Raw genomic sequence first — 13302 nt, 5'->3', positions numbered from 1 at the left:
TCCCGCCACGGCGCTCCAATAAACACAGAGTCTGTGGCATGTCCAGAAGCAATGGCTAAGAGTACCTACACTTATTTTACATTTGGTGCACATTGAAGATGCCCCTTTTTTAAACGTCACCAAACAGTCTGGTGCCAGATGAACCCTGTGCAGAACTTTTAACTGCGTAGCGCATGTCCCATTACAGATTGAGATCTTTCTAGCATTTTCCCATATGTTCTCCAATGTTTCAGAAGAGATCTCCACTCTTAGCTCTTGCTCCCACCTCACATAACCGGTTAATATCCTGCCAGGCCCTGCCACCCAGCAGGCGATAGAAGGCACTAACTGAAAGGGTGCTTGTGGAACGTAGCAACAACCTCTCTGTATCGGGCTTATAGGGCTTAGTGAGAAGTGTCGTCGTCTTCTGGATGAAATCCCTAACCCGAAATAAAATGGAAAAGATCTCTGCTGGGCAATCCGTATTTGCGGCTCAGTTGCTCAAAAGACATCATAACCTCCCCTTCAAACAAGTCTCCCAAACTAGAAACTCCTCTCGCTGCCCATAGTTTGAACCCTGAGTCCATCGTCCCTGGTCAGAACCCTGGCATGCCAACTATAGGCATAAGTGGTGAAGTCTTGGATAAGCAACCCTCACTCTGCGCATCGCCCTCCATGCTTTGACTGTACTAATAAAAATGGGAGTGGTCCATAACTGTCCTCATCTTATCCATGAACAACAGGTTAATAAGAGGGCACCTTGCCTGGGAGGCCTCGATATTGAGTTCAGATCATTCAATCGCAGACAAAGGACAGCAGGGAATTCAACTGATACCTCCTGATGTCTGGGAAATCAATTCCTCCCCCTCCTTGAGGCAACTGCAATTTAGTAAGTTTGATGAGGGGCCGCCCACGTTGCCAGACAGAGGAACCAAACCATCCCATAGGTTTCCGCAGCATTGACCTGGGAAACATTATAGGGAGCATATGTATGGGATAAAGGAAGCGAGAAAGAACATTCATCTTAATGAGATATTCGGCCCAGCCATGAAGTTGGAAGAGCCTCCCATCTCTGAAGATCCCGCCTAATATTGTCGAGCAAGTGAGCAAAGTTAGTCCAAAATAACAGATCAAACTTGGGGATAATAAAAATGCCTAGGTATCGGAACCCTGCCCTTGACCACTTAAAAGGGAACTTCGGGCCACCTTCAACTTCTGGTACATCCTTAAGGTTCCCCAAAGGCATAGCCTCCGATTTTGCGAAGTTAATCTTATATCCTGAAATAGTCCCAAATGAATTGACACATTTTATCAAATGAGGTACAGAGGTCATCAGGTTTGATTTAAAAACAGAAGGACACCATCTGCATACAGTGTAATCTTGTGTGCCCTCGATCCCACTTCCAGAGCGGTTATGTGGACGTTCTGACAAATGGCCTCTGCCAGCGGCTCTATCACCAACGGTGAGAAGGGGCAGCCTTGCTGACTTACCCCTACCAATCCTAAAATTCCCAGACTTCACCCCATTGGTGATGACCGCGGCCAGAGGGTGGTGATATAAAACCTCCACCCACCTAGCAAAGACCCCTCTCAACCTAAAAGATGCGGCCATTCCACCCGGTCAAATGCTTTCTCTGCATCAAAGGAAATCGCCAATCCCTGAATCTATCGTTGCTGACAAACTTGGACCACATTCAGCAACCTTCTAATATTATTAGAGGACCTGTGGCCCCTTATAAAGACTGTCTGGTCCTCTTTAACAATATTAGGCAATACCTTTTCCCATCTCAGCGCCAGGATCTTAGACATAATCTTGAAATCTGAATTTAATAGAGAGGTGGTCCTGTATGAGGCACAATCTTCGGTAACCTTCCCCTTCTTAAGAATTAAGGAAATATTAGCTGCTCTCAAAGATGGTGGTAAGCATTCATGCATATAGGAGTGGCTGTACATCTCCAACATCAGCCCTGAGAGAATCCCTATAAACTTCTTTTAAAACTCGCTAGGAGACCATCAGGGCCAGGCGCTTTCCCACTCTGAAGTTGCCTAGCTGCCTCCTGCATTTCCTGAACTGTCAAGGGGACATTAAAGAGGGAGGCCTGTTCCATGGTTACCCCTGGGAGATCCAGGTTCTAAGAAAAGGCCTCCATTTTATCCCTCCTGTCCTCGCAACCTTCAGACCGATATAATTCAGAGTAAAAAACTCTGAAAAGCCTCATTAATCTTTTTAGCATCATATGTAAGGACTCCGGGATTGTTCTGATTGCAGTAATGGATTGAGGAGCATGCTTTTTCCTATTCAGGTATGCTAAATACTTCCTTGGCATATCCCCATACTCGAACAGCCTTTGTCTAGCAAAAGCAAGTTCTTTCTTTGCGTTTTGTGTCAGTATTGAATTCAAGGCAGCCCGGATGGCTGTGATCTGCTGTAGTTAAGTCACCAAATGCCGCGCAAAATATGCTGCCTTGGCGGCTGTCAACTGTGTCTCAAGTAGATGCTGCTGTTCCTCCTTCTGTCGTTTCGAGCTAGCCGAGTAGGAAATAGCTAATCCCCTAGCAGTTTTCCATAGCATAGACAGACTACTAGCCGTGCCTGAATTGATAGTCAAGAATTCCTGAAACTCCTTCAAAAAGTATTCCACAAATTTGGAATCCTTAAGGAGAAAAGGGTCCAGACGCCAGTGCCGTCAACCTAGCCTCTCATTCTTGGTCTTAACTTCCAAATATACTGTCGCGTGATCAGAGATAGCTATACTCCCAATTTTGCAACCCATAATCAAATCCAGGAGGGCCGCGGGAGCCAGAAAGAAATCAATCCTTATATGACATTTATGTGGGTTTGAAAAAAAGGTGAAGTCCCTGCCGGTAGAGTGAAGACATCTCCAAACATCTACCTGCCTCAACTCCTCACATAAGTCAACAACCTGCTTAGCCTGCGAAGAAATAGTTGGGGGCCCACAAGGCATCCTGTCCACTGTCAGATCCAAAAGACAATTAATTCCCCCCCCCCCATAATAATGTGCTGTGTTCCAAAGGCACTCAGCTTAGAGAAAGCAGTAATCAAACATTTGAGGGGATGTGCCGGAGGACATTAGACATTTAAAATGCCATATACCTCCCCGTGTATCAGAGCTTTAAGTATCACAAACCGTCCCTGCTCATCTTTCACCTGCTCTAACAATGTGAACAGAAGATTTTTCTGGATAAGTACCGCCACTCCCCTACTTTTACTAGTAAAGGATGAAAAGAATACCTGGTAGTAATCCCCCTGTTGTAACTTCTGGTGTTTCCCATCATTAAGATGGGCTTCCTGCAACAAAGCTATATCAACCCTTTCTGTCTTAAGGCTAGAAAGCACTTCTTTCCTTTTAACAAGCGAATGACTTCCCTTGATATTCCAGGTGCACCATTTAATAAGACACTTCGCCATATCCCCTTTCAGAGACCCTTGAACCCCTGGGAGGGGGATCCCTGCATACAAAGGGCCAAGCACAAGTAAATAAAGGCTCATAGTGTCGAAGAATTATGAATGCTAAAAACTGCTCTATCATAACTACAAACAACTATTACTACCAAAAACCTACAAAGAAAACCAACTATAAAACTGTGAATGGAAGACTCTTCCCCCTGCCCATTGGGGGCACTCACCCTACTCATCCCCTATTTCATAGCTCCTTCAAACCCGGACTGTGCCCCAGTCTTAGGCCAGCAAAAAAACAAGGAGATGATCCTTAAATCAGCAGAAAAAAGACAAAGTCAGGATGAGCCATCCCATCCCTGGCTTCATGTCACCCCTACTTGTGACTAGAAGAGAAACAGAACAAACACAAAAAAAGGGGAGACAACAAAGAACATCCACAAAATTTCCCATTATAAAATCCAGTTTTAAAAAAAGGAACAACTTATTCCACGTTTTTTTCCCCCTTTCCAAAAAAAAATTATTAGGGAGAAAGAAAGGAATAAAAAAAGGAAGGGAAAACATGGGGAACGAAGGAAAAGAGAACAAACACTAATCGTATTCTTCAGGCCAGTCCATCTATTTTAAAATGTCTACAAAGTTTTTAGCTTTATCCGCTGAGTCAAATGTATAAACTGAGTCCTCATGGCTGAAATGGAGTACTGCGGGGTATTTCATGGAGTATTGGATGCCCAGGTTCCTCAGCCTCTTTTTAACTTCATTGAAGGACTTCCTCTTTTGAATTAAAGCTGTCGAAAAATCATGGAAAAACATGATTTTTGACCCGTTGTGCAGCAATGCCTGTGCAGCTTCTATGATTTTTGTTTGTCCTTATATGAATGGAAGTGCACTTGGACCGAGCGTGGGTGCTGCACTGGCCATGACCTGTGCACTGTAACCCGATAAGCCCTTCAATCTGCAGCCTGCTGAATTCGATGTGAAGGCCCAAAAACTGCAGCAGCCAGCTTTCAAAGAAGTTGACTGGCTGCTCACACACCTCGCCTTCAGGGAGCCTGACAGTTCGGAGATTCATCCTCTGACCTCGATTTTCGAGGTCGTCGATATGGTTTCGCAATGCCCGCACCTCTCGCTCCAGCACCTGGATCTAACTGGATGAGGACTACGTTGCAGCTTCCAAAACCTTAGTTCAACCCTCCATCTCCTCCAGCCGCTTCCCGAGGCCCTGGATCTCCTGCTCATGCTTCAGCAGCATGGATGCGATAGGTTGGACCTGAGGATGGATGAATCTCCCCACGATCTCCTCAATCGCAGCCCCAACTTTCAAGGTAAGTCTCTCCATCGCCGCAGCCAATTCCTGTGAATCTGTCAGGTCCCTGGGGGGTTCAGGAGAGGCTGCTGCTGTCTCTGGTATGCCTGGTGCTGCAGGGGAGTGTCCTCCCTGCTGCTGCTGGCTTGCTCCCTTTCCCTTTGGTATCCTTCCCACTCCCAAATATTAACAAATATGTGTTCTGTAAGGTTTACCCTAATAATTCCACCACATAAGTTGGCCAAGGATGGCAAAAAAAAAACACCAGTATGCCTTGGCTGTTAGGCAGAGCTGTCTACAGCAGTTCTACTGAATTGCCGCCATCTTACTGAGTCCTAACCAGTGTTTTATACAGTTCCACTGTACCGTCTTTGTACTTAAGCTCTCTGCCTCAGCTATTAAAGACACAAACGCCATATATCATCTTAACCACTTTATCTGCCTGCTCTGCTACCTTAAGGGACTGTATACCAAGATCCATATGATCCTTGGTGCTTACCAGGATCCTACTGTTCATTTATACCCTTGCCTTGTCTGTCCTGCCCAAGTGCATCACCTCCATTATTGTTACTGAATGTTTTCTGCTATTGAATTCCATTTGCCACCAATCAGCCCATCTGACTGTATATATCCTCCTGCAATCTAAGGCTATCACTATTTACCTCCCCATTTACCACTCCACCAATGTTTGTATCATCTGCAAACTTACTGATCAACGCTCCTACATGCAAGTCTACATTGTTTATATTTTTTTTATAATGTATTTATATAAATATCAAACAGCAAGTATCCCAACATTGATCCCTGTGAAGGGGCATAATTCAGTTTTTTTTGATACAACGATGCATAAGCTGTATTAATCTGAAAGAAAATATCTCAAAGCTGCCAGAATTTTGTACATAAGAATTAAATGAAACCACCGTCACAATGTGTAACTGATGAATAAGATGAACTGGACCTATAACCTACCAACTGAAATTATGTCTTGTAAATGGTTGGTATTTTTCAATATAAAATGTGGATAAAATTTCCAGTTGCGTTCCCACTGAAATTTTTATTGCAAAGCTTGGGAAGCTGCAAACAAGTATATTTGGAGAAGTAGATCATTAATCATTGCTTGTATCTTGTAGTCACAGTGTTTCGATAATGTGAAAATATGAAACAAATGGGTAATCGTCTATGGAGGGCAGCAAAGACTCACCAAAGCAATGTGAGCACAGTGGTAGCATTATAGTCTCTCCAAAAACATGCATTATCACTGTCAGGTTATAAATTTTATGGGCAGAATGGGGGATGACTAGTGAGAAGACAGAGACACTCACCTGCTGAGCTGTCAAAAGAATATTTTACTTTGCAGCTTTTACATCCATATTGTCGTTTCTTCACTTCTAATGTAGTTGAATGCAGTCTATTTTTATATCTTGGAGACGTGTTTTTTTTGTATATGAACCTTTATGGATTCTTTTGTGCTATTGACATTCGTGTCATCAGTCACTACCTTTGAGATAATGCGCCATGCTTGTCGCAGCTAAATTTTATTTTATCTTCATTTAAACTGATAAAAGCGCTATCGTCTAAAAGAAAGGAGAAATATTATTTGTAATTTTTTGAATGTAGTATGGATCCTTTCTCTTTGGGCTTTTCTTTGAAGTACTGCTTTTATGTGAAACAAAATCAGAAATTGCTGGTGAAACTCAGCCGGTCTGGCAGCACTTACAGAGAGAAAATAGAGTTAACGTTTCGAGACTCATTAGAATTGCTTTGATATCTTTTTTTTTCATTTACCTCTATAGAAAGAAGAAAAAGAAGTGATGAATAGTCTGCAGCAAAAGTTCATTTTCACCATTGCCATTTGAAGATGTGAAAAACAGGATGACTTGGATGACCAGAATAGAATTATTAGATATAAAATATAACTGTACAAAGGAAATAGAGTTGGTGACTGACCTTCCAAGCAGAGAGAGTTCAGACACAGATTGTGATGAGACGAAGAAATGAAACCAGTTACCTACTGGAGATTCCTTTCCCTGACTTCACTTTGCTCCTGATCATTTATTCAGTACCACTGTGCAATGTATTAAACTTATTATATTTTACCACTGCTTTATTTAATTAAAACTGTAAAGAAACATTTTAATAAATGGATGATGTATTTGAATTTTTAACCCTTAGTAAATGTAACATTTTCTGGCAATAGAATATGACTGACAGTGGGGAATCAACTCAGAGAAAGTGAGGACTGCAGATGCTGGAGATCAGAATCGAGAGTATAGTGCTTGAAAAGCACAGCAAGTCAGGCAGCATCCAAGGAGCAGGAGAATCGACGTTTCGGGCATAAGCCCTTAATCAGGAATGAACCAGGGCCATTGCTGAACACTAACAAAATGGTCCTTTATAGTTTCTCAAGAAACTAATGAACCACTTAAACTATTTAATAAATATGGGGAATGTACAACATATTTGTATGTAAAAAACTTGACAGTTGCAAGCTACGTGACTTAATCATGATGCTTGGCATTTAGACACCATTATTTTGCTATATCCAAAAATATAGTGGATCTCAGGAGTGAAGATTATCTGCTCCTTCTGTTTGGACAGCATTTGCAGTCAGGTGGAACTTTGTTTCTGAGTTTTCCTTTTGCTTCAGCACTATTTCAAGTCCAGTGGCCTGTTGTTTAGTTTAAATGTGCTCCCAGTTTCTTCTGAGGAATTGAATTTGCCTGGAGAAGGTGACCTCCACTACTGTTCTTGATAACCTATGTTGATAGATGAAAAGAGAATGGCCAACAAGCTACTAATGGAAAACACTTCACAAATATCTAAATTATTAATGGAACTTGCGCATGGCAGCATTCTGAAAACATTTGTGTAGACTATTTTCACGTCCAGTTTGTAGACACTTTTCATTGATTCTGAATGCCAGATATCAGGTGTTCCCATGTATCTGCTGCCCTTGTTCTTCCAGGTAGTGAGGGTCATGGGTTTGGAGGTGCTGTCAAGGAGCAGTTGCTCCAGTGCTTCTTGTAGATGAGACACATTGCAGCCATGTCTGGTAGTATAAAAGATACTGAATGAGTAAGGTTTCAGGTATCAATGAACCAAACTGTTTTGTTCTGGGTGACATTAAAATTCTTGTATGGTGGAGCTGCACTCATCCAGGTAGGTGGAAGGTATTCCATTGTATTCCTGACTTGTGCCTTGTAAATGTTGACAGGCTTTGGGGAGTTTTGCCCTTGACATGTTCTTGTAGCGTCAGTGTTTATATGGCTGTTCTGGTTCAGTTTCTAATTAATGAAAAGGCCATGATGCTGGTAATGGCATCTGAGGGACAGTAATACCATCGATGATTAGATTCTAATGTTTTCGGTGGTCATTGTTTAGTACTTGCATGGCACAAATGTTACTGGTGCCTATTAACTCAAGTCTGAATATTTTTGAAGTTTTGCTGCATATAGACAAAGACTACTTCAATATCTGAAGAGTGGTGCATGCTATTGAACATTATGCAATCATCAGCAAGTATTCCTCTCAGGAAGGGAAAGTGATTGAAGCATTAAGCACAAAGATGGTTAATCCTTAAGACACTATACCTTGAGGACCTCCTGTAGTGATGCCGTCTTCCTTTGTGCTTGATATGACTAGCTAGTGGAGAGTTTATAGCCACATTCCCACTGATTTAAATATTATTAGGACTCCTTGATGCCAAACTCTGTCCTTTATATCAAGGTTGTTGCTGACTGTCACTTTCTTAGCTTCCGGAATTCAGCTCTTTTGTTCATGTTGGGTGCAGTGAGGTGTAATATAATGAGATCTGGAGCTGAGGGGCTTTGACAACCCACATTGCTCCAATGCAAGCTTTCATCTCTGATGATTGAGTGAATGGCAATTGACCGGGTTGACTTCATCCAGATTTTGATGGACAGCATTCCACACTGTTAGCTCAATGCAGTTGTAGCTTGGCTGTAACAGTTTTGTTGTGACAAATGTTGATGTGAGGCTCTCTATTCCATCATGTTGCTCACTAATAAAGTTATTAAAAAACTATGACCCCCACGTGACTATGTGGGGCATTGTTGGTCACATTCTGCTGATTAGAATACTTGTTATCCTGTTTTCTGCCACTCAATTAATTTCTTCCTCTTGGCAGGAGCTGTCATTTTCAGAAGCTTCAACGTTTCGGCTGACTCATCCATAATTCTCTGGTTTCCTCCTCTCACTACCTGATACAGTGAAGCAATGTGCATTTTTCCAATCTAAGGAAATGGCTCCTGAATTGAGGACATTTGTAAGATTATAGTTGGATCATCTTTTAGGTCAAGTCACTTCACATTTTGTTAGTGTCCTGGAATGAAATCACCCAGTCCTCTGTATTTGTCACTCTTTATTGCCATTATTTTCTTCATTATTTTTGTGTAACTTGCATTAATTTTGGTGAATCTGCATCCACTATTTAAAATATGTTTCCTTTGAATGCTTGACTCTTTATTGAACTGGTGACTGCAGATGTCACAGGGTTTGAGATAAATTTGCTCACAATTTAACAATCCCATTGGATGATATTTTACTATCATCAGTAGGATAAATTTTACATGTGAAAAAATGTGTGGAGAGGTGGTACTTGGAAATGAGGCATTAAATGTTTATTCTGCGAGCAACCGATTTCTCAAATTTGGGAACAGGCTTTGCTCAGTTCCTAATGTCATCATGTAATGGATCAATGAGCAAAAGTGAAATGAAGCCAGAGTAGGTGCCTAAATTTCTGATAAGTACTGGTCACAGATAAAGTTCCATGCTGAAAGCATGAAGTCATGTAATTTTACCTATTTGTTCAGTTGAGACCTGATCATCTTTTAATTTTAAAAATTATCAAATATTCAGTCATTACTTTATCTAGTATATTTGAGGTATTGTAACAATAATTTACAATGAAAGATATTGGTGTCAGTACCTCAAATCAGTTTGCTTTTTAATGTAAACTAATTTTAAAAAAATATGTTTCTTATGTGATTATTGAATTTTCCTAAAAGATTAACTGAAGTGAGCCTAAAATGCACTGGAAGCTTAATCTCCTGTGAAGGTTTGTCTAGTTAATTTTTATAGCTGGAGGTTACTGGAAGGTATAAATCAAGTGGTGTGTAAAATGGACAATTGATTCAATTCTGTCTTCTTCCCACCAATTAGGCCAGATTACAATCAGTTCCATAATTATAAAGAAAGCAAATTGTATCTTTTATGATTTCATGCACTAAGGGCAATGGCAGAGTGTATGACTTGGAATTCGATACTTCACACAGCTTGTGTTTATTGTACATATTGTAGAGAGAAGAATCTCAAGGAGCAGTTTAATCATAATGCCGTAGGAGGCCATTCAGCCCATTGAGTCTGCTCTGCAATTCAATGAGGTCATGGCTGATCTGATAATCCTCAACTCCACTTTCTTGCCTTTTCTCCATAACCCTCAATTCCCTTACTGATTAGAAATCTGTCTATTTCAGCCTTGAATATACTTAATAACTCAACCTCTGTGGTAAAGAATTTCGCAGATTCACTATCCTCAGAAGAAATTCTGTCTCAAAACGAGAAACTTCTTATGTTGAAGTTATACTCTGGTGAAAGTGAGGACTGCAGATGCGGGAGATTAGAGTCAAGATTAGAGTGGTCCTGGAAATGCACAGCAGATCAGATCAGGCAGCATCCAAGGAGCAGGATTTCGACATTTCGGGCAGGAGCCTGATGAAGGGCTCCTGCCCGAAACATCGATTTTCCTGCTCCTTGGATGCTGCCTGACTTGCTGTGCATTTTTTATATTCTCTGGGCCTATACTTTCCCACAAAGGGAAAGAACCTCTCAGCATCTACCTGCCAAGCTTCCTAAGAATCTTACATTTTAATAACAACTCATTCCTCTAACTCTTATTAGTATAGGCCAAATGCACTCAACTTCTCCTCATAAGAAAATAAATCCATACTTGGGATCAAACTTGGGATCCTTCTCTGGACTACCTTCAATAACACTATATATTTCCTTGTATAATGGTACCATAACTGTTCATAGTATTGTAAGTGTGGTCTAATGAGTCATAGAGATGTACAGCATGGAAACAGACCCTTCAGTCCAACCCGTCCATGCCGACCAGATATCCCAACCCAATCTAGTCCCATCTGCCAGCACCCGGCCCATATCCATCCAAACCCTTCCTATTCATATATCCATCCAAATGTCTCTTAAGTGTTACAATTGTACCGGCCTCCACTATTTCTTCTGGCAGCTCATTCCGTATACGTACCACCCTCTGTGTGAAAAAGTTGTCCCGTAGGTCTCTTCTATATCTTTCCCCTCTCACCCTAAACCTATGCTCTCTAGTTCTGGACTCCCCGACCCCAGGGAAAATATTTTGCCTACTTACCCTATTCATGCCCCTCATAATGATTGCCTTGTTTAGTTTGACTACTTTAAATTCCACCTCCTTTGAAATAAAGGTCAATATTTTATTTGCCTTCCCTATTACCTGCTAAGCTTATCAGCTAATTTTTGGGTTCATACATCAGGACCCCAAATCTCTGTGCTGCAGCTCTCTGTAGTTTTTCTCAATTTAAGTAATATGCATGTCAAAGTGCATAGAGCTCACATTTTATGACATTGTTCCGTTTGCCAAATTTTTGCTCACTTGCTTAACCTGTACTTATGTCTCTTCATAGTCTTTGCATCATATTCACACCCACCCACCCCCCCCATTCCTATTTTTGTTTTATCTGCAAACTTGGCGATAGTGCGTACAGTATTCACTGTGAAGTATTGTGGACCCAGCATCGATATCAATGGCATTTGTCTAGTTACAGATAGTCACTGAAATGCTCCCATTTTCCCAGCATTCTGGGTGGAAAGTTGAATGGGTCTGTTTGACGTGGGTGATATCAAGATGTGTGGCAGTATAGGGCCACAAGCTGACTAGGCCCATCTTGATTTGAAATCACCTCATTCCATCACTCCCCAAGCAGTGTGGCAAGATTCTTGCTGGGCAGAAGTGAGATGCCAGTTCGCTGGAAGTAATGCTTGTTAATGTCATAACTCACCTTATTAATATTCAGACATTCACCTCATTAAACTCGCCAAACAAAACATTGGGAAAACTCGACAAGGCAGTCAGTGTGTGTGTACTTGGCAGATACATCTTATTGCTTACTATGAACCGCCTCCACCCTGGACACTAGGCAGCAACATCTCAGGTCACAATCCACAGGCACCAGCTGCAAACATCCATCCTCTAAGGGCACTGGCATCACTATCTATCAACTCATCACAACTATCCTGTCACTTAGACTATTCACTGGCCATGGATGTGGAAGTACAGATTTTCATTGGAAGGTGAATCAGCAAAGTAGCATTGAAAAGCTATGCACACAAGGACAGGCATCCAGCTTTCAGACAGAATTAAGACCACATCTCAGGGATGCTGGCTTGTTTTCTTGATGCTTGTTCATTTAATGTCTACCTGCATGCTCATGGCATCCTTGCTGTGCCAATTAATGCAGCCACAAAAACAGTCAGCTTGCCTTACTGCTAAGCTATCCTTAGTCTCGGGGATGCAAATCTTGAGTTTGACAATGTTCTATGCTAATCTTACACCTGTTACATAAGCAAGCAAACACCCATGTCTCAAAGCCTTAGGGGAGTAATCCTCACCATGTAGGCATCTGTCAGTCAGAGGTCCCAGCACTGTAAACCAACAGTAGTCTCCCAGGAAGTTGGCCATGGGTAGGCATCCAGTCAGGGAGCCCAGACATTATTGTCCAGGGAGTCCATAGCTATGTGGCTAATGTGGTTGGAGAGATATATATGCACCAATCAGGCGTTCCAGTTCTATCAATGTCCTCCAAGACGGACTTTGGGATAGGCAACAATACAAAGTGGCTGAGCAGAAGCTGATGGCCAAGTTGGGTACTCATGAGGATGGCCTCAATCAGGACCTTGGGTTCATGTCACACTGTGAGTGACTGCATTACGCTATACACTCTTACATACTCACACACTCATACAGACCTTCTCTCATATACATGCTGTCTATACACACACACATCCCCCATACTCATACTCCCATACACTTTACCAAGCTTGCACACACGCAAACACACGCTCTCACATGCACTCACACTCACAGTCTCTCATGTACGCGCAAGCATATATAAGACTATGGGGTGAATGTGTATTTACAGAATTATATTTGCAGATGCACTCTCTATTTTTCTCAAAAAATGGACAATCTGTAGGCAGTCAATCCATGTAATATTTTGCAAATTCCATTTTGCAAATAGAACCAGTCTGACTCAAGATTGGGATATAGACACCTTTAACGCATTGTCTGAACTGGGATGTCACCTCCATTTATAAAATCTTAAGTTATCTCAAGAATGTGACTTAAAAGAAGTTCTGGGATTTACATATAAATGAACCAAAACCTGTAACTAATTTTAAAAGATGAAAGACTTAACAACAGTCTAGGTTTGTTCAATATGTCATTTCAATTGTATGACACTGTAATCTTTTGCTATAAATCCTGTGTCTTATGGTCCTGCTCTACAGCTACCTGATGAATGAGCAG

General features: G+C 41.6%; 1 long non-coding RNA gene across 1 annotated transcript; it reads left to right on the top strand.

The window, feature by feature from the left end:
* Nucleotides 1-4044: 4044 nt before the first annotated feature.
* On the top strand, nt 4045-6529 carry LOC122552865. The gene is made up of 2 exons (XR_006312535.1): nt 4045-4722; nt 6497-6529. It is a non-coding gene; the product is annotated as an uncharacterized LOC122552865 (long non-coding RNA).
* Nucleotides 6530-13302: the final 6773 nt, after the last annotated feature.

This window comes from Chiloscyllium plagiosum, chromosome 9 (assembly GCF_004010195.1).
Source record: "Chiloscyllium plagiosum isolate BGI_BamShark_2017 chromosome 9, ASM401019v2, whole genome shotgun sequence".
Taxonomy (NCBI): Eukaryota; Metazoa; Chordata; class Chondrichthyes; order Orectolobiformes; family Hemiscylliidae; genus Chiloscyllium; species Chiloscyllium plagiosum.
This window is presented reverse-complemented; position numbering and strand designations above follow the sequence as displayed.